Source organism: Pleurodeles waltl, chromosome 4_2 (genome assembly GCF_031143425.1).
Source record: "Pleurodeles waltl isolate 20211129_DDA chromosome 4_2, aPleWal1.hap1.20221129, whole genome shotgun sequence".
Classification (NCBI taxonomy): domain Eukaryota; kingdom Metazoa; phylum Chordata; class Amphibia; order Caudata; family Salamandridae; genus Pleurodeles; species Pleurodeles waltl.
The window spans coordinates 1,020,723,159-1,020,749,138 of record NC_090443.1 but is presented as its reverse complement, the minus strand read 5'-3'; the positions used below and the strand labels follow the sequence as shown (position 1 = coordinate 1,020,749,138).

At 43.7% G+C, this 25,980-nt stretch overlaps 1 protein-coding gene across 5 annotated transcripts in view; it reads left to right on the top strand.

Moving 5' to 3' along the window:
- The window catches only part of LOC138293607 (tenascin-like), a 581,232-nt gene that overhangs the window by 375,538 nt on the left and 179,714 nt on the right, over positions 1 to 25,980 (top strand). The gene's annotated exons all lie outside the window — the stretch shown is intronic.

The window sequence follows — 25,980 nt, the reverse complement described above, 5'->3', positions numbered from 1 at the left end:
ATTCCTTCTGGGCAGCATGAAAGAGGGCTTTCTGATTTTAAATTTCTGCTGGCCCAGGACAAAGGTTGAAATTAATGGCCATCAGGCCTCCTTTGGTTTGATTATTCCAGCTGGAAGCTGTATGGAGCCTCACACCTAGCTGCTATTTAGGAAACAAAAGCACACAGCTTGCTATTACTTCACAGGCATCTAAGAGGGACATGGTTTTCACTTTGTTCAGTCCCTGCATATAAGAGATAGGTAAGCACTGTAATGTCAGATGTGTTGGTCTGTCCCAGTATTTACACAAATAACAATTTAAATACCACTATTTTGTTTTATTTCTTTTATAGCACTGCTTACCCCAATGCAGGGTGTCCAAGCGCTTTACATCATACACATTATTATTATTCCCTGAGGTATACTGGGCACACAAAGAACTCTTCAGCAGATGCCTTAACCCCCACAAGATATTTTAAAATGCAGACTTTGCACCAATTAAGCAGAACTGCTTTACTGACACATTTCTCCCTTATGAAAATTTCTTTGTGGCAGAGCCTCTAAAAAATACATTTATAAATTGAGGCCCAGATTTTGTGTCAGCATTGCCTAATTTTTATGGCACAAGCTCAAAGCAAAATCTAATTTGTTAAATATAGTAATGCGCTCAAATGTACTCATGATGGGACCTGCTAAACATATGTCTTGAGGTGTCAAGATCTGATGCCACTTTCTTTGAGGTCATGGGCTGTGATGCCAAGTGCAATGTCATGCACCATGATGTCATGTGTTGTGATGTCACTTGCATACTGCCTAACTTGGTTAGTCCCCCCACTTCTTTTTTTTAGGACTTGTTCCCTGAGTATTTCTAGTTGTCTAGGATCACACCATTTGGTGGAACAGGGAAGAAGGGATTTTACTTTTTTACACTATACAATTTAGCTACTAGAAGGGTATCTCTTTCTAACATTTACATGTAACGGAGATGCGCCCTGAGAGCAGACGTAAAGATACTACTTGGAAAATGCCCTTTGTGAGTTCCCAAACAGGGAGAAGCCACGTTTCCTTTTGGGCAGTTTGCCTAGCATTAATAATTATGTTGTTGTTATTGTTACATACCTAAGCATATTGAATTATATTATCTTCTCTGTATTTAACATTCTTGTTTGACTTGTATTATAATTTTTTTAATTAATTAAAAAAATGTATGAGTAGAGAGAGAAAAAACTGACAACGAATAACAGTTACATGAGGATACATTGGTGATAGGGCCACTAGAATTATGCAGCAGGGGAGGGCCAAATTATGTGACAGGGTTGACTAAGTCATGCAGGAAGAAGAGGAAAATTATGCGACATAATGTGACACATTTTGTGATAGTATTTCATCATTTTGTCATTTTTACACTTGTTAACACTTTCTAGGTTGAGGTTTCACCCCATTAGTACAAGCAAAAGAAAGATTACCAGTCAACTTTTGCAAACGGACCTTCCACTGTGCACCAACATGTGTTGCTGCACTTTTAGTAACTTTTGAACTGCTTTTCTTTAAATCTGCAGATTATGCAGCAGATGTTGAATTTTGTGGCAAATGCGGTAAATCCATAATTATGCGAAAAACACTGCAGCGCACAATCGCATTAATCCGGTGGCCCTGGTGATAGCCAACCCAGGCATCAGAACTACAGTGTTTGTATCGATGCATTTTCATAAATCTGCACACATTTCATAACGTTACAAAAGATTGGCCCAAAAGATTGACTGCCGCAGTGGTTAGATGATATATTGTATTCGATTCTGTCAGACCTCTGAGTAGTGGCAGCATTTATTTCATGGACATAGAATCCTTGCTTTGATGTGTGGGTTAGGCCAGAGGAGGTCGATTATGCAACATCCTCATCTTCAGCAATGTGGAAGAAAAATGTACATAGCAGACCTCAGATGTCTCTGGGTCTGAAAGAAGGAAGTGGTAATTTCGCATATATTTTAATCTGTGTTACAGAGGGCAAGATCTCTTAGTCAATCTTCTGACGTGTATCATAATTGGCTCACCATGAATGTTCCATTTCACACAGCGCCCCTGCAAGTGATGTAGGGATGGCGGACTGTGCACAGGTCTGGGAGGCAGATGGGGGTATGGAGGTTCAGTGTGCAGGTTCACCCAGCTTTGCATGAGGTTGTAACTTTCAATACACAGTTTTTAATATAAGACATAAAGCATCTCCTGCCATACTGTGTAAGGATATTGCAAGTCACAGAGGAGCTCCATAAAAATATATAGGATCGAGGCTAAATGCTGAGTTCATTAGTTCAAAGCTGTCTGGTTTGCTAAAGTCATTTAGGGGACATTTGGAAAGCTTCACTGGGAATGTATTCCACCCATTGCTTACCTTTGGCTTTGTAACTCACATTTGCTTGGCTTCTATTTGCTAGCTGTATTTGATTTAGGCTTTCCAGCTTGAGTTTGTCCCTCCAGTAGAGCATCTCTTGTATACTGTATCCTTCCACCAGTGTTCGATGTCTGTAAACAGGCCTTTAAATATTGTTCTTATCTTGTCTCACTTGCTGTGCATTCAAAGACCAAGGTCACATTACAGGCTCTGTATTCCCATGGAGCTTGGCGTTATCATGCTAGCTACTGGGGTTGTGGTGGAGGAAGACTTTAGGATGCTATTTTTATCTACCATACAACAAACTTCAAAGGTTTGTAAATGAAATGAGCAGATACTTAAGAATATAAGTGTAGTGGAAACAAATATTTTAAGATGATCGAAACAAATCAATACACTAGGTATTGACAATTCCACACATTAACATTTGCGTGCTGTATATTTTTATCAGTAAAACTGTAAGTCTTTGCAAATGTAATGGTAATTTCAGTTGAAGATGTGTTACCTGTAATGCAGTGTGCTACCACACTATGCATACTCTATGTCAATCCACTCTACTCTGGATCACTCCATGATACTGCAATCTACTCTGCACCACTCCATTCTGCACCTCTCTACTCTACTCTGTACCACTCTACTCTAAGCCAATGCACTCTACCCCACTCCAGTCTAGGCCACTCCACTCTACTCTGCACCACTCCATTCTGCACCTCTCTACTCTACTCTGTACCACTCTACTCTAAGCCAATGCACTCTACCCCACTCCAGTCTAGGCCACTCCACTCTACTCTGCACCACTCCATTCTGCACCTCTCTACTCTACTCTGTACCACTCTACGCTATGCCAATGCACTCTACCCCACTCCAGTCTAGGCCACTCCATTCTACTCTGCACCACTCCATTCTGCACCTCTCTACTCTACTCTGTACCACTCTACTCTATGCCAATGCACTCTACCCCACTCCAGTCTAGGCCACTCCATTCTACTCTGCAGCACTCCATTCTGCACCTCTCTACTCTACTCTGTACCACTCTACTCTATGCCAATGCACTCTACCCCCTCCAGTCTAGGCCCCTTCACTCTACTCTGCACCACTGTAGTCTACACCAGTGCACTCTATACCACTCTACTATACACCACTGTACTTTAGTGCAGCACTCTACTCTACGTCATTGCACTAAATGCCACTCTATTCTACTCTGCACCACTGCACTCTACACCACTGCTCTCTACATCCCTCTACACCACTGCACTCTATGACCCTCTGCTCTGCAACACTGAACATTACGCCACTCTATTCTATTCTGTACCACTGTACTCGATGCCACTCTACGTGACTGCACTCTACACTAGTGCACTCTATGCCACTCTACTCTACACCACTGCGCTTTATGACACTCTACTCTGCAACACTGCACACTTTGCCACTGAATTCTACACCACTGTACTCTGCACCACTCCAGTCTAGGCCACTCCACTCTACTCTGCACCACTGTGGTCTACGCCAGTGCACTCTATACCACTCTACTATACACCACTGTACTTTACTGCAGCACTCTACATCATTGCACTATATGCCACTCTATTCTACTCTGCACCACTGCACTCTACACCACTGCTCTCTACATCACTCTACACCACTGCACTCTATGACCTCTGCTATACAAACACTGCACATTACGCCACTCTTTTCTACTCTGCACCACTGTACTCGATGCCACTCTATGCAACTGCACTCTACACTAATGCACTCTGTGCCACTCTACTCTACACCACTGCGCTTTATGACACTACTCTGCAACACTGCACACTTTGCCACTGAATTCCACGCCACTGTACTGTGCACCACTGCATTATACTCGCCACCGCTCAACTCTGTGCCACTCTACTGTACTTTGCACCAATGCACTCAATGCCACTACACTCTACACCCATCTATGCTGCATCACTGCACTCTATGCCACTCTATCTTGCACCACTACACGAATCCATTCACCACATCAACCATGCACAGCACTCTGCACCACTGCACTCTACACCACTTTACTAAAAACCAATGCACTCTACTCTAAACCAGTGCACTCTACACCAATGCACTCTACACCACTTTACTAAAAACCAACGCACTCTATGCCAATCTACCACTTTACTCTACACCACTCTACGACACTTCACTCTACGACATTACATTCCATAATAATCCGCTCCGACACTCTACTCCATTAAACTTTACTCCACTCTGTGCCACTATACAACACTTTACTCCACTCTGTGATTCTCTACACAACTCCACTCTATTCTATGACACATTACTCCACTCTATGCCACTCCATGACATTTTATTCCACTTCAGTCTACGATACTCTACTCCACGACTCTCCATGCCATTGCACTATAAGACAATGTACTATGCTCACCAACACCCTATTCAACTCTTTCTACAGCACTCCACATTACTTTACCCCTCTCTATGCCACTCCACTCTTCTTTATGCCTCTCCACCCTACTCCACTCTGACACTTCTCCACTCTACAACACTCTACTCACTCCTCTACACTCTATGCCACACCAATCGACAACACTTTATGACACATCATTCTCCTTTATTCCATTAACTTATAGCCATGCCGAACAGCAGCCATGCTAGTTTACAACATGGCTGAAACACACTGGCAAAACCAATAGCTCTGCATAGGTGAGACCTATTGGCTTTGCCAATGCTTGCTTATAAAGTATGGAACGCCAGGATTACTTGCAGTATCCGTATCATTTACATCAAGGGGTACAATAGCCCATATAACACATGCTCACACCATCAACTTACCCACAAGCCACTTAAAACCTTAGTGCAGCAGTTCCCAACCTGTGGTCTGAGGCCCCCTCAAGGGTCCGTGACACATTCCCAGGGAATCTGCAGGCCTGGGCCAGCAGAAAGGCACTTCTCCAGCTGGGGCCTCTAGAAACACGTATTTTTCTATTTATTACTTCCTTTGTGCAGCAGTTTTAAAAGCACTGCAAAGTTCCTTGTGCATCCAGCAGCAGCGGCTCCTCTGATAAGGAGGAGGAGCGTCACCCCACTACTCTGAGCAGTGCATAAAAGGAAAAATAAAATGATAATAACACAATGTGTTATTATCATTTTATTTTTCAGTGCAGAGGCAGGTTAGGGAGGGGTGGGATGGACTGTGTCACAGGGAGGAGGAGTGGAATGTTCACCATAAGTGCGCATGACGGTTTAGCCGGCCATAGTGGGCTAGTCAGACGTGCGCATTTTTAGCATTTCCCCACTAGGCTGTATTGCACAGCCGGGTGGAGAACATGTACAGGCTCCCACTCCCTGTCTGAGTGCTGACCCAGGCTGCTCAGACCAACCACGATGCTGCTGTCATGCTGGTGACAGCAATGTTGTGATCGGCTTAGGGGAGTCTGAGAGCCTGTGTGCTTCTGTGCTGATGATACTCAGGAAGAGAAGAGGACAGAGGAGAGGCAGCAGCCATACACAGATTAAGTGTTCTTTTTGTATTTTTCATCCCCCCGTCCCACCACCCCCGTTCTGTAGCAGCCACCAGGGGCTTTTGGGCAAAAATAAAAGCATCAAGATAACTCTGGTGATTAATGTGCCTGCTGGAGAGAGGTAGGGGTTTTGTCTAGTGGCAGTTTTGACTCATCTAAGGTAGTGCAGATGGTTAATATGCCTGCTGCAAAGAACATGTATCATGCAATGAACGGTATTTTATGTGCCTAGCACAGTGGGTTACTACTTCTGTCACAGATATTCTTTTGTTACTGTGCAGGTTATAAGTTACTATTGTAATCTAGCACAGTGAGCTATGAACTGCCATCAAAGAGCTGCTCGCAAACTGCATGGCACAAATTAGAAAGTTATGCTTTGCTTTCCCAGTCTTTCATTTTCCGTATGCTGCTAATAAAGATTTGCTTGTGTAGAAATATATTCTTATTATGAAAGTCAAAGCAAGCCATTGTTTTATGTTCTGAATCCTGAGTTTGTGCTTCTCCACACCAAGCACTCTTAGAAAATGCCTACCATTATCATCACATGTGAATCCTGCACCTTGTAGTTCCCTGTAAAGTGCTCCAACTCCCTACACTGGTTTGAGAGGTGCTATTAAACAAAATGAATTACACGTGACAGAGAGGCGACAGAGAGATAAGAGGCCCTTATGGATTACTTCCTTTCCCCACCACATGGTCTTGTGAAAAAGTATTTTCAGATCTTGTGTACTTGAAAAATAAAAACAGAAATCGCTTAGGAGATGTAGAATCTGACCTGAGGATTCAGATTTCCTAAATAAGACTAAACATGGAAAAGTTAGTCACCTGAGATGCAGCGAAAACCTTCCCATTAAATGTTTTGATTCTTGGTTATTTTTTCAAAATAAAATAATTAGGTCTCTAGTATTTTGAGTATTTGTTTGGTGTGAACTTTCTTTTGTATTTTTTGCGAATTAATGTTTTAATGTGTGAAATTTAAATCATACAAATTGCTTGGGGGTCCCCGGCTTCCAGAAGTGATTCAGTGGAGGTCTTCAGGAGTCAAAAGGTTGGGAATCACTGGCTTAGTGCGTAGCTTCTGTCGTTGTAAGCTATTAAAATAGAGCAGAAGAAAGAAAAGCAATGTTCCATGTGTTGCTTTGAACAGCTTCTTTCATTATGTTATATCTCCTGACCTGCCTTTCACCTTGACTGCTAGCTCTGGCGGAAGGCATTGTGAGTCAGAACTGGACTGTAATAACCTTATAATAGTTGTCATTTCTTTACAATCGATAACTGGATGCATCAGAAGTGGCCAATTATATATATAGATTTAAATGACTGCTGTTCATACAGGGATCACAGAATCCCATGTATTAAATGGCCTGTAACACCAAGAGCTTCTTCAGAGTAAATGCTCACAGTTTTGACTGATGTGGAGCTGAGCTGCCCAGGATCGCACAGAGGAGCAGAAGTGTTATCAGAACTACGGGTTCAGAGCACAGTTTACAATTATTGTACCTGATCCCTTTTGATATCTCTAGTGTGGTTTTAATTTGCATGAGGTGAGAGGCATGACCGGTGCGGGCACAAAGGGTATGCTCTTCCTTTTTAACCTCCTATCCGTATTTGCTTGGTGTATGAAGATGCAAGGGTAATCAACATGTTTTTTCACATTTGGTCTAAATACTTTGTGAATGTAAATAACAACAAAACATACGTTCAAACTGTGACAACATGCCTTCCTCTCTCCCTATTTCACGTCCAAACTATATGATTGTGTACATTTGTCGGAGCCTGCATTTCGGAAACAATGGCCAATTTGGATAGGGTCAATTGAAAAGTCCCCAACGCTGTCGCTGTTCCCCCCAGAAATGTATTGTCTCCTACGCCCTTGGACCTAAACAATGATTCTAACCAAAGACACGGTTTTTCACACCCACACGCTGGCTTGTAGGTTCTTACAATCATTGACACCACTGCATTCAGTGGAGGTGAAAAATGCAGGCCCCATGTACAGTACCATAGGACAGACTACAAAAATATACTTCATCAAAATAAAGATGCAAACATGGAAACCAAAAATATTTACCCACAAACAGGTTGCACCATCAAACACTTGAGTGAAGTGAGGAGAGTACATTTACTAAATCGCACAAAAGTCTAGTTAGTACACATCCATTTTGAAATTTTTCATAGATGGTAATATTTTGAGTTAGATATGGTGTTTCTTTGTCATTTACATTTTAGAGTATTTTTGTAATCTAAATTTATAGCGTCTCTGTTTTCGTAGCTAATCGCCAGCAGCTTTTGCTGTGCAGAGACGCAAACCTCTCAGGGGCCTGAATCTCAGGGTTCTTGGCTTGGCCAATGTCTGTGTATGCCTATGGGAGGCCAGCCCAGGTGTAATTTTTGAGGGTGCTAACTACATTTTGCTGGTGAGCCTCAAGATCTGCAACAACATCCCTCTATACATCAACCTGCTCCAACCATGCTCAATTTATGGAAGCACAGAAGACACCAAGGGGCATATTTAAGAGCCCCTAGTGCCTCTTTGCGCCACATTTGCGTCTTTTTTTTTTTTACGCAAATGTGGTCCAACGAGTCCAAAAATGCTGTGGCATATTTACAAAGTGCGCCACTTTGTAACCACTTGCGCCACATTATACCTGCGCCAGGCATAATGTATGCAAGTGGGCGTTCCGGTGCTAGGGGGCCTGTAAAAATGGCACAAAGGGGCCTCTGGGTGTTTTGAAGGATTAGCGTCATAATTTTTTACACTAATCCTACAAAGGGTCGGACTAGCGTAAAAAGTTATGACACTAGTCACCCTAACTAGCACCACGGTGTGCCGTATTTTAAATACGGAGCTACCATGGTGGCGTTAGGGGGGCGCTGCGGGGCACAAGAAAAGTTGCACTAGGTGCAGCGCCACTTTTCATAAATCTGCCCCTAAGAATGGCAAAAAATATTTCAGCTTAATCGGATTTCCCTCAGGCCTGGAGTTAATCAAATCATAATTACTCACTCAACATTATTTTTTGTACATGTATTAAACTTTCATAATTATATATCTTTTTAACCAAATTCAATGTATAATTCATCATTACATAACATTACAAAATGTATCATATGTATTTTTATACAATTAAAAAACCAATAAAGGCCAATTGCTCAATCATTACAAACACCACTCAACTCCTACACCTCACATGCATACCATTCATGCATACTCAAACTGACTCACCCACACAGTCCCCAAAACTCCTTAAGGACCCAACAAGAAGATGATTAGTCTTTGTTCTACAGTTGTTGCGTCTCAGCTTGGGAAATCAGCAAATAATCTGAAACAACAATTTCGGTGGAGATATTGATTTCCAACCACCTTCTTCAGGACCTAAGTCAGTCCATCTTCATTCCAATATGGACATGGGGTTTGTTCCAGGGACAGTATAAACATTCTTTACATAAGGGACAGATCCACAATTCACATTGTTCCAATTATAAAATAATTCAAACACATGTTGTCTTGCAGATAAGGATACTAGATCCACCAGATTCTCAAGTGCTAGTAGTCCTTACTCACAACCACTTTGGTTCCCTCACCAGTGGTCTCCCATATTTACTTGCAGTGTCATAAGTCTAAAAGCCAATCACCTCCACCCTATGTGCCAAGATATCCTACCCTCGCAACCATGTCCCTCACCATGTTCTTATAGGGTTCAGTCCTGGCATTAGGATATCCACTCACATATATATCCATCCTACCTCAGTTGATTAAAACGTTCTCGTATAAGTAAGAGTCAGGACAACTAAACTGTATGCACTATGCTGAATGGCATCCCTGGATAAGTACATTTTGAGCATGGAAAAAGTCACAAAACAAAAATAAGATGGTACTTTAACTGCAGCCTCGCACAACACTGATGTACTATCTCAGGTGTGATGTATATTCCAATATGAGGATCCTGTTGGAGGTTGTCCCCAATTCATTTGTTAAATAGTTCCAAACAGACTTCCTATTGCAGAGAAGAAATTTTCAAACTTTGTTACCACGTTCTTAGTTCCCCTCAACAAAGTGCATTTGTTTCTGCAAAACAAATCATACAGAGTGTCGGAAAAGGTGGACTTTCAACAGTGCCCCCACCCACTAACCCATTCTCTGTATAGACCCCCTTCTTGAAGGAAGGAAAACAGGACTCTGCAACAATGCCAGGAAGCCTCAATTTTTAGTCCTATGCATCTCTTACATACTACCTCAGATATAGATTATATAGCAATAGGAGGATTTGGATCTATAATTCACTCTTTACTTTAATCTTAACTTGCTTACTTTTGCCTGATGTGGTTTCATAAGCTTATATATATAGATTCCTAATTGGACTTCACATCAGCACTCCAGCTCGCTATCAGCTCCTCTCTGTAAGCCCCCTAATTCAGAAGATAACGAGCAAGAGTAAGTCTGAGCCCCAAGTGAGCAGTTGCTTCCCAGTAATGATTCCATGTTAAGACCTATCGGTCAATATCTAGTAATGTTGCCATCCAGTGAAAAACTCTCCAATCCATTCAGGGCGCACCAGGGATCAAAATCTACCCCTCACACGATACATAGTCCTGTTAATATTGGATTAGTCGATGTTGACGCACACAACAAAACATTCATATATGAGAACAAAGTTGCATCTCCTTTATTAGATTCCCCTGTCGTGAACTCTCCATCAACCCCAGCATGAAGATAGATGGTCAGGCAAGCTCTGAGACTTAGGGGCCAAATGTGGTCGTAAAAGGCAAAAATCGCCATTTCCGGAGGTGAGACCAGTTGGAAAGTTTCAGCAGCTTTGTTCCCGGCTCATAATTAAGCTGATGGCAATGCTGCAGCACAAATGGTGCACCAGTACCATTGAATTGGGCACTGTCTGCAATGTGCCCAATTCATGGTGCTGGGCAGGGAGACCTCTGCACTGCCCATGCCACAGACCACAGGCATGGGCAGTGCGGGCCCCTCTGTGGCCCCATGCACGTGTTGTCTGCCAGCCTTTTCATAGTGGTGGAACCGCCATGAAAAGGTTGGCAGAGAACAAGGTTGTAATCAGCAGGGCGGCGCTGAGTTCAGCACTGCCCTGGCTGATTACAACAAGGACTGCCGTCAGACTGTCGGGATCTTGGATCGTGGTGGGGAGGGTGGTAGGTTGGCGGGTCTGCCTGCCAACCTCGTAATGTTGTCACAAGACCGGCAGACTTGCGGTTGGCAGTCAGACAGCCTCGGCTGTGGCGGTCCAACCTCCACCATGAGTCTGGACCACCAGACACGTAATCAGCCCCTTAATCTGGGGGTGTTGCAAATTCTCACAAATTGCTATTTGATACCAAACTAAAGCTTGCTATTTTTATGCTAAATTTCATGAGGTTTGAGTTAACAACTGCACTTATTTGTGGTTGCGATCCTTCATATGCATTGTTATTTGTGCTTGCTCAATGTACAATGTTTACTTTGATGCATCTTGTAAAGAATGTTGAACTCATTAGATTAGATTAGATCTAGCAATCCCCATGTGTATATTTCCCCACTACTAGAGTAGAACTAGTAATCCCTGTGTACGTATATATTCCATACTACCAGACTAAAGCTTAAGATTCCCTAAAACCAGAAAAAGTTAGACGCATATGACTTAAGATCCCCTAAAGTCATAGAAGTGTAACTGTCCCCTAAAGAGAAATAAAAGCTACCAAATCTATCATGGAATCGCCACCAAAGCATTTGTAAACCAGGTTCCCCACACAGGCTAAAATGCTTTTTGCCATGAATGGCACACACACTAAGGCACAATCGTTCCCTTGCCAAAGGAGGGAACCTTTGACACTAACATAATTGAACACCTAAGCATAAGAACACACATACTGACAAAATACGTACGGAAAAAGGACAGGAGAGAAGCATTACTAGAATAATGGGCCATCTTCAAGGAGGCCCAGACTGAGGACAGTACCCCACAATCAGCAAGCAAGGCATTGGCACCTCCTCGCCATATGCAGGTATGGAGGTGCTCTCCCGGGTGCCTGCTATCCTGCATTAGGTTGCACCAATCCGCCGGTCTAGGGTACTCAAAGGGCCCCTACTGAACAACTGGCTTTTAGATCTAGGCTTGGCAGACTAACAGCCCAACAGGCCCAGGCCATCCCAGTCCAGCACTAGAGGTCCCCAAAGTTTGACCCCCATGTGTTGCGTTGAGGCCACCAAACCTCAGTACCGTGGAGAACATGCACTCCCACTGGTTCCGGGGAACACACTCGAGTGACAGGGAGATTTATAGTGGTTCTGGACAGTGGGACAACTAACATGGGGGAAGAAAGGGGTCTCAATCTTCTGGGATCCGATGATGAGGAGGGAGCCACAGGGTATGCTCAGTTAGTCGAAGAAACAATAGAAAGCGAGTCTGAGGGCAGGCCCCGACTAAGAAGAAGAGCGCATAGCTCAGAACAAGGGAGGCAAACTAGGTGGGATTCAGAGGAAGGGTGTGGACTAAGGAGACAGCGAGAAAGAATGAGCACCTTGAAACCCAACAAGAGAGTACAGCAGCTCGCCCTCGACCTGAGGCCTGGTTGAGGAAGAACCTTAGGTAGAATTAGAGGAGAAGGCTTTTGACTGAGGCCTGAGGCTCACCGCAGGGGCCTATGTAGGAGAGGGGCTGACCAGGAAATTAGAGAACAAGGTAGCCTGGTGCAAACTTAACTTAGACGCAAAAGAACTAAGGTGGCACCTTTGAATGCCCACAAGGAGAGCAGTGATGAAGACCTCCGTTGATCCTCCCAAAAGCGCAAAACAATCAAACCAACTCCAAGAGAGATAGTGGCTGTGAGGAAGGCAAGATTTTTGCACATCCATTTTGTTACCTGCTAGCCCGCTGGACCAATAGAAGTAACCAGTAAGATAGCCCCTGGCCCGGAGGAGGGATCCTTTGAACCAGAGAGCTGTTGTGGAGGACTGCATCTGGCATGGAGGGGGAGATCCCAAGTGGAACGTCCCTTGCAAGCAGGATTGTCTAAGGAGATGGGAACGCTATGTTAAGGAGAAACCAGAATGTACCTCTACTACAGAAGGGCACGTCAGGGATCATCTATTTGCCATGGGCTCAAATGGATAAAGAAGGTGTTAGACTTGGCATCCTTGGCGTGGTCTCCCCTAACTTTTTGCCTCTGTTTCCCAGGTTTTTGATGTGTGCTGGACTCTGTTTTTACTGTTTTTGATACTCTGGGCATTTTACCACCGCTAACCAGTGCTAAAGTGCAGATGCTCCTGTCTAAAATGTATGCATAATTGGCTATCCATGATTGACATATTTGATTTACTAGTAAGTCCCTAGCAAAGTGCACTAGAGGTGGCCAGGACCTGTAATTCAAATGCTACTAGTGTGCCTGCAGCACCCACATCAGTAGCACTGTAAACATGGCTCTGACCTGCCACTGCATTGTCTGTGTGTGCAGTTTTAAACTGCACACAAAATGTTACAAAGATTTGCCACAAATACCAGTCTTTCCACCTTCTTGTTCTCCTCTTTTCTTTCCAAAATGGGTTATGATCATATTCTTGGAATGTTTTGTAGATTTGGATGGAAACTGGAAATTACTTGCTATACGTTTTTGATTCAAGTCTACTTGCTGGTCGTCTTGAGAACCTATAATACACAAGTCCAGAAATTCCACTTTTTCTCTACTCATGTTGGCTTTAAATCTTTTTTTTGATTGCTAGAAGTGAGCCATAACAATAATTATTTGCAATGATCTTCCTCATCCTTCCAGATAAAAAAAAAAAATCTATGAAACTAACCCAATTCCTCACATTCTCACAAAAAGGTACAATTTAATTACATATATGCTTCTCTTCATATATGCCCATGCAGACATTCACTACACTTGGGGAGCAAGAGTCCCCTTACTGGTTCCTTTCTTTGATGTATGCCTTAAAAGTTTTAACTAAAGGACACAGAAAGGCATTAGAGATAGGTTCCATCGTGGCATTAATGGTATACATTAAAGAACACAGAGGGAGACCTTTCTCATTTTTTTTGTCTTCAGGACACTGTTAGACCTGACATGCCTTAGGGTGGTCACCCCTAACTTTTTGCCTGCCTCCCTCCACTTTCTGGACCCTTTTTTGCTGGCTTTTAGACTCTGCGCACTTTACCACTGCTAACCAGTGCTAAAGTGCATATGCTCTCTTCCTTTTTAAACATGGTAACTTTTGATCATACCTGATTGGACTATTTAATCTACTTATAAGTCCCTAGTAATGTGCACTACATGTGCCTAGGGCCTGTAGATTAAATGCTACTAGTGGACCTGCAGCACTGGTTGTGCCACCCACTTAAGTAGCCCCCTTAACCTTGTCTCAGGCTTGCCATTGCAAGGCCAGTGTGTGCAGTTTCACTGCCACCTCGACTTGACATTTAAAAGTACTTGCCAAGCCTAGAACTCCCCTTTTTCTACATATAAGTCACCCTTAATGTATGCCCTAGGTAACCCCTAGAGCAGGGTGCTGTGTAGGTAAAAGGCAGGACATGTACCTGTGTAGTTATATGTCCTGGTAGTGTAAAACTCCTAAATTCGTTTTTACACTACTGTGAGGCCTGCTCCCTTCATAGGCTAACATTGGGGCTGCCCTCCTACACTGTTGAAGTGGCAGCTGCTGTTCTGAAAGGAGCAGGAAGGTCATATTTAGTATGGCCAGAATGGTAATATAAAAGCCTGCTGACTGGTGAAGTCAAATTTAATATTACTATTCTAGAAATGCCACTTTTAGAAAGTGAGCATTTCTTTGCACTTAAATCTTTCTGTGCCTTACAATCCACGTCTGGCTGGGCTTGGTTGACAGCTCCTTGTGCATTCACTCAGACACACCCCAAACACAGGGTACTCAGCCTCACTTGCATACATCTGCATTTTGAATGGGTCTTCCTGGGCTCTGCTCTCACACAAAGGACTGCCACTCCCCCTACTGGGACCCTGGCAGACAGGATTGAACTGAAAGGGGACATGGTGCACTTCTTAGCCACTCTTTGAAGTCTCCCCCACTTCAAAGGCACATTTGGGTATAAAACAGGGCCTCTGCCCTACCTCATCAGACACTTGCTGGAGAAGAAACCTGAACCAGAAACTACATCCTGCCAAGAAGAACTGCCTGGCTGCTCAAAGGACTCACCTGTCTGCTTTCTACAAAGGACTGCTGCCTTTCTGTTGGCCTGCTGCCTTGCTGAACTCTTGTCTGGCTGTGAAAGTGCTCTCCAAGGGCTTGGATAGAGCTTGCCTCCTGTTCCCTGAAGTCTCAGGACCAAAAAGACTTCCATTTTTCACTTGGACGCTCTGTGCACCGAAAATGTCGATGCACAGCTTGTTCCGCGGCGAGAAAAACGCCGCACACCGACGCTGATCAACGCGACGCTCTGGGGACGACCGGAAATCCGACGCACAGCTTCGCAAGGACAACGCCGCCCGACCTCTAGAGGAGAAATCGACGCGACGTCTGCCGTGAGATCGTAATTTCAACGCGCAGCCCCGCAGAACGACGCGCAGCCGGAAAACAAGCAGGAAAATCCACGCACAGACCCGGGACATCTGGTAATCCCCGCGATCCACAGAAAGAGACTGTCCGCGCGCCGGAAAACGACGCCCGACTTCCCCGCGTGGAAAATAACGACGCAAGTCCGTGTGTGCTGGGGAGAAATCGACGCACACACCCTTTTTCCACGCACCTCTTCTTTTGTGGCCCTCTGAGGAGATTTTTCCACTCTAAACCAGGTACTTGTGCTTGAAAGAGACTTTGTTTATATTCTAAAGACTTAAGACACTTTATATCACTTTTCAGTGATATCTCTACAATTTCCCATTGCAACTTTATTCTTTTTGACCTACAATTATCCTGATAAATATTATATATTTTTCTAAACACTGTGTGGTGTATTTTTGTGGTGCTATATGGTGGTATTGTATGATTTATTGCACAAATACTTTACACATTGCCTTCTAAGTTAAGCCTGACTGCTCGTGCCAAGCTACCAGAGGGTGGGCACAGGATAATCTTGGATTGTGTGTGACTTACCCTGACTAGAGTGAGGGCTTTTGCTTGGACAGGGGGTAACCTGACTGCCAACCAAAAACCCCATTTCTAACAGACACCATAAAAATCTGGGTCACCTTGATTAGTTTTATTCATATATTGAAATTCTTGTTTGCATATTCAGCCCTTTTCCACATCATTAAATGTTACATCATCAATCTACCTCTTTAATGTCATGATGGCACCCCTCTTTCTTTTTTGTAATGTTCACAGATAGACAAAGAATGATTTACTATTTCCAATCAGCAATCAGTATCCATTAGCACAATGCCTCCACCCTTGTCACAAGGTTTTTAAGAGAAGCCCTCTCTCCCCTGCTGTTCAGTTTGGTGCAATATTAGGTATATATGTTGTCACCTTTTTCAGATAGTTCAGTTCAGCCCTTTCAGAGACCACTATGTTTGACCCCAAGGTTTCTAGTGTCGGCATGAGTTTCGGTCCTGCATCTGGAGATATGTTTCTCTCCCCCTCTCTTCTGGGTGTTATACATAAAAAATACCTTGACTCTCACCTTCCTAAGGCAGGTGTTTACATCGTTATTGAGCTGGAAGATTTGGCTTTTTTGGCTAAGTACATCCTCGATGGTCCTTAGTAATGATAAGTTAAATACTGGGAGGGACCCTCTCCCTTTAAGGTCTCCAATACTGCTGTTTGCTTGTTTTTGGTAGTGGATCCTATTAGGAGAACCTCTGTCTGTCTTGATTCTGGAACCTGTTCTGTCCTCTCGTCCCTCTGTGGAAATCCAAAAAAGGATAGGATTACTGATATATGTCTGTTAAAATAGATCTGGTGGGATATTGATTTGTAGTCAGGATTTCTGACTGCCGGTTCATTGAGCTTTCTTTTTTGGAATCTGATGAGGATGGGTCAGAGAAAGTATTTTTTTAAGTCCCCATTGGTTGGTACCATTCCCAGAACCACCCTTTGATAGTAATTCTCTGTCATGGATAAATTTTAACTTGTGAATTGAACTCTATGTCCTTTGTTAACTTGCCAGTATTTTTCTTCATCAGATATTCCTTGAAGCTCTTAGTTAACCTCTTCTAGCTTTTTCTTTGTTTCTTCCACAACATTTAAACTCTTAAGTCTTTCAGAATGTCTTCATTTAAATTAACCACTACTTACCTGGCTGTCTGCACAATAAGGATCATCCATTCTCTTGACCAGCGACTGGAGATCTGAGACCTGAGATCATTTTTAAAAAAAGGTTTTTTAATTCGACAAATACATCTGAGATGTTCCTCACCCTCAAGCCTGATGGTGTTAGTCCTGTTCTCATATATTCCTGCATAAACTGTGTGTAGTATTCTCTTCTTTTTCCATTTTTCTTAACCTTCACTAATTTCAACCATTTACTAGTATCCCCATGTGTTAATACCACCATTTGTCTGAAGTAGAAAACTTACCTTGCAATGTACTAAATTCCTCATCTGTTAATCCATATGCCTTTAACACCTTTATCGCAGGGAGTAATGTGGATATGTGTTGGCAGGAAGCACTTGTCAAACTCTACTAATAGATCAAATACAACAAGGCAGGGGGAATGGAAATAAATAGGAGAAATAGTATGGTGCTGTTAGTAGACATTAATAGTGCATACTACCAACCATCTGGTGGACCCTTACAGCACAGAAGACGCATCTCGTTAAGAAACACTATGCTCGCTGAAGTAACAGCCCACTTACACTGTTAGCTACTCCTCCAATTACTGGCTGACTCCACCAGTGTAAACCAGAGCCTACTAAAGATACCCCATCTCTGTTAAGTATCCCATGCAGCTCGCATGCCTGATGGGTGGATTTGAAAAGTGTAGTAGTGGAGAAACTGCCCAAAACAGCAGCGACTCTTTCCTCACCTCTTTCACCGTACCCTCTCTATAACAGAGATGGTGGACATGCTGCAGATGGAGTCTCCTCCAGGTGATCCACCCACTAACGGGTGATAACTGCAGCCAGAGTGATGAAAATGGCTAAAAAAACTTTTGTGTCCTTCAAATGCTGTGATACAACCTTCTGTTTGTGAAGGAAACTGGAGATGTGGACACTGAGAATATAACTTGAATTTAGGGATACATTTCCTTTTGCCACATTTAGATTCAGAAAGACCAATATTGCTGATGAGTCTTTGCACGCAGTGTGGCTTCTTCCATGATGGATACCCATGCTTTGGTGGAGATAACTCAGTTGTCAAGTAGAGCACACAAAATAGTGTAGCCATATCAGCGGGTGGAATGTGTACCAAACTCTACAGTGGGACCTAGTTCTTGCATAGATATGAGAGTGTGAGGTGAGAACTACTCAAACATAAATGCTAAAAGGCAGGAATTCAAAGAGCTAAACCCCAACATTTACTCTAAAGATTATATACAAATGTATTAACTAAGTACCAAAGAAGTACAAAGAGTGAAACACAGAGATGAAACTATTAAATGCAATGCTTTCTAATGAAAGCTCCTGCGTCAACTATTAGAGTCAAATTGGGCAACAGAATTCTATACAGAAAATTAACCTCTCAGAAAAGTTACTGCTCGACCCATTTACAATTTATCAGAGAGGCTGTCAAACTGCATGGGCATTAGAGGTCCAACATCCGCTAGCCCCACAGCAAGTAACCAGCCAAATTTACAGCGCCCTACATTGGATTTTCACCACAAGTGTTTGGTGTGAGACGAGGTTTGATCAGAGCTCAAAGTGAAGACACAAAGGGCTTCATTATAAAAATGGCGCATATACTGCCTACTGCCACCACCGTCACCGCGGCTACCAGCCGTCAGCAGGATGATAACCACAGCCGGATTTCCGCCAGAAGAATGGCGGAAATCCAGCTGTGGCCATGCCGGCGGATGGCGGTAAGGGGGTGCTGCTGCCAGCAGCAGCACCACGGCAGTAGACCGCCGCAGACCATATCATGACCCATGATACGGCCTGGCGATGTTCTGCTGGCGGACGCTGCTGCTGGCAGCAGCGCCCCGTCCCGTCTCCTGCTGCCGGAGGATCCCCTCACAAAAGGTAAGTCGTGTGCTCCGACAGGGGAGGGGCTGGGGGAGTTATGTGTGTGGGGGTATGTGTGTATGACTGTGAATGCGGGTGTGTGTTGTGTGTGTGTGCATGTATGGATGTGTTAGTGCGTGTACGTTGAGTTGTGTGAATGCGTTTCTGCAGGTATGTATGTCAGTGTGTGTGAATGGATGTATACATGCGTGCATGAATGTTGGTATTGGTGTGTGTATGCATGTCTGCGTGTGTGCAGGGAGGTGCATGTATGGAGGGGGTCTGGAGAGGAAGGGGGTGGGGGAAACCTGGGGTGGGGTAGGGGGGCGGGGAGACCCGTATCAGTGGGATTCCCTGTCACTGATGGTGCCTACCACCATGGTTTCATGGCGGTAAGAAAGCCACAAAAACCATGGCGGTAGGCAGGGTCATAATCCCGCAGGCAAGTGATAGCCGCTGGGTTGGAGAGTGAAGTCTCCAGCCCAGCGGTCGTTACCGCCGTGGTGGTTGGTGTGGTAAATTGGTGGTTTGGCTTTGGCCAAACTGCCAATGTCATAATATGGCGGTATGTACCACCAGCCTGTTGGCGGTACTACCGCCAGCCTGTTGGCGGTACTTCTGCCACTATTACACTGACCGCCGGGGTCATAATGACCCCCAAAGTTGCTGACAAAACTTTTCAGCTGACAAAGAGCGATCTCTGAGACCACTTCTCAATGTGAAGTCAGGTTATCTGACAGTAGCCCTCCCATGGCCAATCCTTCTGTCTATGAATTTATGGAACTTTGACGGGCTGAACGGAAACTGCCAATCGATTGAAGCCATCAAACAGGGTATGGAAGCTGCCCTTGAATGCACCTGGAGAAGTGGATTTTCTCAGAAATTGAGAAGGCGCTTCTTGGGATGTTGTATAATTTCTGGGTAGGAGAAAAGAGGTGATCAAGAACCTGAGATGGGCTTCAGGATCCCTCAGAGTTTTCATCAGTGGTAATTGCACTACAGAGTGGTACTTGGGTGTTAGTTGCAGTATTACCCAGGCATAATTTCATGGTGGGTTCCACAGCCTTAGTAAATGTTGCTAGAGCTTTAAGCAGTAACTGTGCTATCAAGTTAAAAACATCGCCTGTTCTAGCATACACTCCAGACTGAGAACACATAGCTCTTCGCTGTAGGCAGCAATAACAGGGTTCTGATTCCTCTGATGTCGTACTTAGCAAGAAATACCCCTGCCCACCAATCTAGACTTCAAGAACTTGAGATTCCATCCCACAGTGAACCAAGTTCTTTGTTGTCAAGTCCCAAGCATCTCCTTATCTACCACAAACTCCAGGATGAGAGCAAATAGCCCTTGACTTTAGGGAACATTATCGGGATTCTAATTCCTCTGCAATTGCCATTAACAGACCTCCCATTGAGGCACTCCAGACTCCAAGAACTTGAGATCCCAATAGCAGATAGGCACACAGGCACATAGTCATGGCATGCCAAGAACTGTATTAGCCCTGTGAACCAGTCACGGAGATCACTGGGCCATCATTATTACCATGGCTACTGTCCTACAAGTACACACAATCAGTGAGAACAACCTGCAGGGTATCATCTTTCTTCAAATCTTGCACAGGGATTTGTGAACCTAGCTTAGCAATATATAGGGAAAGAGTTGATTTAATCAGCATAATTTTCAAACTCAAATAGCACCAATCGCAAGCTTTTCTTAATGTCATCTGCATGCACTTCTCAAGAATGTGACATGATCAAACCCTATGAGATTCAGTTTGCAGGTCAGGCTACACATTGCATGTCTTCAAACTTCAAATATGGCAGAGACAATCTCTTGTGAATAAGAACTCTCTCCTCTTTGATTTTTGTCCCGTACAACTTCAAAAGTGTCTGTTGCATCAGAGCAGAACAGGAGGCTGGAGCTCCGCAGAAGCCTTGGTGCAAGCAAGCTAGTAGGAGTCCATTGAACAAAATACTCCACCACAGGAGTGAATTGGTGCCTGCTTTGGCCAATTTGTTTGAAGTTAAACTGATATTGAAATTTGCTTATGGAGCCAAATGAAGCACTGCCCAGTACCTTCGGAACCAGACGGGACAAAGGCTATAGAAGACCAGGGGCATAGGAGAATATAGATAGAAGAAGACATATTGAGCACAGAAGAATATAAGCATGAGAAAAATGGGAGGGGACAGGACAAAATAGATACTAGAATCCCTACGAGGCGCAGGAGAATATAGCCACAAAAAGACTAAGAGGGTACAGGAGAATGTAGACATGAGAAGACCAAGTGGGCACAGGTGAATAGGCATGAGAGAACTTAGGGGGCGCAGAAGAATAAAGACACTGCAAAACACGGAGGCAAACAAGACTATAAGCACTAGAAGATCTAGAGGGTACAGAAGAATATAGCCACTAGAAGACTTTGAGGGCACAGGAGAATGTAGACATTAGAACACTTAAGGTGCACCAGAGATTGAAGACACAAGAAGACTTTGGGTCACAGCAGAATTTAGACTCACAAAGACCTAGGTGACAGAGAATATAAACATAATAAGGCTTATGGGTCAAAGACGAATATGGACCCAAGAAGACCCAGGGGACACAGAAGAATATAGAAGATATATTGAGTATAGGAGAATACAGTCACTGTAACACCTAGGGAGCATACGAGAACAAAGGCATAAGCAGACATGGGGACACAGGAAAATAATGACATGACGAAGAAAAAGTGGCCCAGGAGAATATAGACATCAGAATACCTAGGGGGCATATGAAAATAAATACAGGTGAATATAAGACACTAGAAGACCCAAGGGACTCAGGAGAATATAGACACTGTATAATAAAGACATGAGAAGATCCAGGAGATATAGGATGATATAGACACTAGATGACGTATGAGACACAGGAGAATAAAGACACATGGGGCGCTAGAGAATGTAGACACAAGAAGACCCGGGGGTTCAGGAGAATATAGATGTTAGAAAACAATGGGAGCACAGGAGAATATAGATACTAGAAGACCTAGGGGGTACAGGAAAATATATGCACCATAATACCTATGGAGAACAGGAGAATAAAGGCATAAGAAGATCAGGGAACACACAGGAGACTAAAACAAGAAGGCCCATGGGATGCAGGACGATAAAGACACAAGAACATACAGGAAGCACAGGAGAATACAGACATTAAAAGACCTAAGAGGCACAGGTGAATAAAAACACAGTAAGGCACAGGAGAATAAACACTAGAAGGTACATGAAAACCTTGGGGCACAGAAGGATTAAGGTGTGGAAAGGCCAAGGAATCAGAGAAGAATATAGACACTAGAAGATCTAAGACGCACAGAAGAATATAGACACTAGAAGATCTAAGACGCACAGGAGAACACAAACACAAGAAGACATAAGGGGCACAGGAGACTATAGATACTAGAAATCTAAGTTTTTATGTTATTATAAGACTTACCTATAACATCAATTTAACCTTTGTTTTTCCTCACTGAATATGTATTACAGAGTGACAGTCTGTGTATAGTTTGAACAGAGTTTCCATAGGAAGAGCATTTTTTGTTTTGCTAATAATGTTGGTGTTGTTTGACAGATATTTACAATACTTTCCAAAGAAAAAAATTAATCCAGTTCATCTCTTTCCTGGGAAGGTTTGTGATGAGCCGTCAAACGGGGGCCAAGAAAAAGAGGTGTTGCAAAACGTTGATTTCCCATTCAAACTGTTGGGAAGTGATACAGAAAATGGCTTGATGCAACTACATCAAATTTGTCAAAAAAGTTAGAATTTTATTCAGAAGGTTTTCTTTTTGTTATATGGAGTAAATCTGTTCAGCCATTTTCTAGAAATATGCTTTTTATTAGATGCTCAGGAGGACATGAAGGGGTTAAATAATAGGTATATCTGCTCTGATTGGTCACTTTAACGGAAACTAGTCAATCCTGATTGGATGGCACAACCTGAACAATATGCTGTGGCAGCCATTGCAGGACTCAGAGACACGGTTCCTGAAAAGAGAATTTAAAAATATATATATATCAGGGGGCAGGGTGAGCACACTCTGATCCCAAAGGTCATGTGGGGATTCCCAAACTGATCCCCTCAGCTAAAAATTGGCTGGTCACAAAATGCACAACATGTGGCACACATCAGAAGACTTGGGGTCATGATCCCCATTTTGGTGAATGGCGCGTATTGAGGGTCACAAAAAGGAGCACAAAAAAGGGTTTAAACATATCTTAGTCACAATATAAAACACTTGTTGGCAGTACCTCTCTAATTTTAGGATTTTTTGTGCTCTAATGTGATTTTTACTCAGTGAACAATGGTAACCCTTCTGCTGGGATTTGATGAATAAAGTTAGAAAATGGGTTGTTGGTTGACTGGGGTATAAGCTTTCGCCAAGCAGAAACTTGGGGGCATATTTATATTTCATTTGCGCCAAAATTGCGTCATTTTCTTTACGCAAATTTGGCGCAAAACTAACTCCATATTTATGTTTTGACGCTAGACACGTTTAACGTCAAAATACTGGAGTTTGCACCATTTTTTTGATGCGTGACCCTACCTTGCGTCAATGAGATGCAATGTAGGCTTTCACATCTACAAAATGGTGCTAACCCCATAGCCCCATATTTATCCCCCATTCTAAAATGACGCACAGGTGGAAGGAGGGGCTCAATAATGGTGCAAAGCTTGCTTTCCTTGGTTGCACACCATGGAATGAGTCTACAGGTGCCCTCCTCAAGCCCCAGGAATGCCCCCACCCACACCAGAGGGACACCAGAGGAAGGGGGACCCCATCTCAGGTAAGTAGGGTAAGTATAGGTAAGTATTGTTTATTTTTTAATTAACGTGGCATCGGGGGCCCTACCTTGAGCCCCCCTGCATGGCACTGGGTGCAATGGCCATACACAGGGGACCCTTGTCCCCTGTGCTGGCCATTAGAGTTGTGGGAATGACTCCTGTCTTTTCTAAGACAGGAGTCATGTGAGATGGATGGTTTTGCGTCAGAAAATGACGCTAGACTGGTTAGAGGCATTTTTTTTTCCTCTAACCAGCCTAATGTCATTTTTTGGTGCAAAACCCCCTTCTCCCATACCGCCACCCCCACCCAGTTAACATCATTTTTAGGAGTAAGTGAGGCTGTACCCAGCTCCTCCCTTCCATCCTGCCAGAAATGGCCCATTGAGACACACTTAAGCTCCCATTGTGTGCGACTGTCAAGGCGGAATACACAAAGCCCAACTGCTAGCTACACTTAGTCATATGATCAGAAACAGTCTACAGGCACCAAATAGCTAAAGCAAGAAATTGGCATTTTCAGAAATGTAGTTGAGAATCAGACTTCACCATAAGTTTGGATTTAAAATTGTGATTCCAGAGACACCAGACGTGAAAGGTTATCTCTTCCCAATTGGAAATTACACTTATAAAATGTAATAAGGTAATCCCAATATTATCCTACAGGAGAGATAGGCCTTGCAATAGTGAAAAATGACTTTGAGAGTTTTTAACTACCAGGAAATGTAAAACTTAAAAGTACATGTACTGCCTTTTAAATACATTGCACCCTGCACTTTGGGTTGTACAGGGCCTACCTTTGGTGTATTGTCTATGTATAAAAAGAGAAGGTTTGGCCTGGCGAAAGGTTTATTGTGCCAGGCTGACATGGCAGTGTAAGCTGCACATGCAGGTTCTGCAATGGCAAGCTTGAGAAATGGTTAAATGACTACTTAAGTGGGTTGCACAATCAGTGCGCAAGGCCTACTAGTAGCATTTAATTTACAGGCCCTGGGTTCATGTAGCACCACTTTACTAAGGCCATATTAGTAAATTAAATATGCCAATTGGCTAAACACCAATATTACCATGTTTAGAGGAGAGAGCACATAAAGGGGGTCATTATGAACTCGGTGGGAAAACCCGGCGAGTTCGCCGCTGGCGGTCAACAAAAGACCGCCAGCGCGAGGGACCCCCGCCGGCCACATAAAGAACATTCAGCTGGACCGGCAGGTTGAAACAGTGTTCCTGCCTGCCTACCCAGCTGAATGCAGGGCCTGAACATTGACGCCGGCTCCAAATGGAGCCGGCGTCAATGTAGCAGTGCGGCGGGTGCAGCAGCACCTGACGCGCATTTCACTGCCCATAAATCGGGCAGTGAAATGCGCGACAGGGCTGTGGATGGGGGCCCCTGCACAGCCCATGCCAAGTCCAGGGGGGCCCTGAGGCACCCATTCTGCCATTCTTTCCCTGGCAGGGTACACCGCCAGGGAAAGGCTGGTGGAAATTGCCTCATCATCTGGTGGGCAGCTGGCACCAGGCTGCCTGGTGGCGGAAGCCTGGCGGTGGCGGCGTTTCCTCCGTGGCGGTTCTGCCACGTTCAGAATATGGCGGTCTGGACCGCCGTGTTCATAATGAGGGCCAAAGTCTGCTCTCTAAAGGAACCTAAAAAGAACCACAGCAGTTTGTAAAAGGTTTCTGGATACAGAAGCGACACACATTCAGTGGTGAGACGTGACATAATATGGTTGAGCCGATCAAGGCCGGCTGGCTTAAACGTGTTGCATGTCCTTGTGTTGGTGGTCCAAATAAAAGGATTTTGTGCACATCCCTGAGTGTGTATGTTTTACTTCTGGTTGAAGCGTTTCACAGTAATTTGAATTATTGGGTTCGCTCCTCACCCTACGTGACACCTCAGTGTGGAGGCATCAATCCCAAGTGGAACTGTGCATTAAAATATATATATGTATGTGTGTGTGTCTAATTAAATACAAAACTATTTAACATTATATGATTTTTAACTAATTATCTTTTTAAAATAAACTACTTTCCAGCTGTCATTTATAATGACACAATATTCTTTCCTGTTTCTTTTTGATTTTCTCTACCATTAAATTTTAGTTGTTCCCATTACGAGTATAGGAACACACTGTTATGGTAAATGATATTTTTGACACAATATTTGTGTCTCTTCATTTTTTTGTTCATGATATTCTGTCAAACAT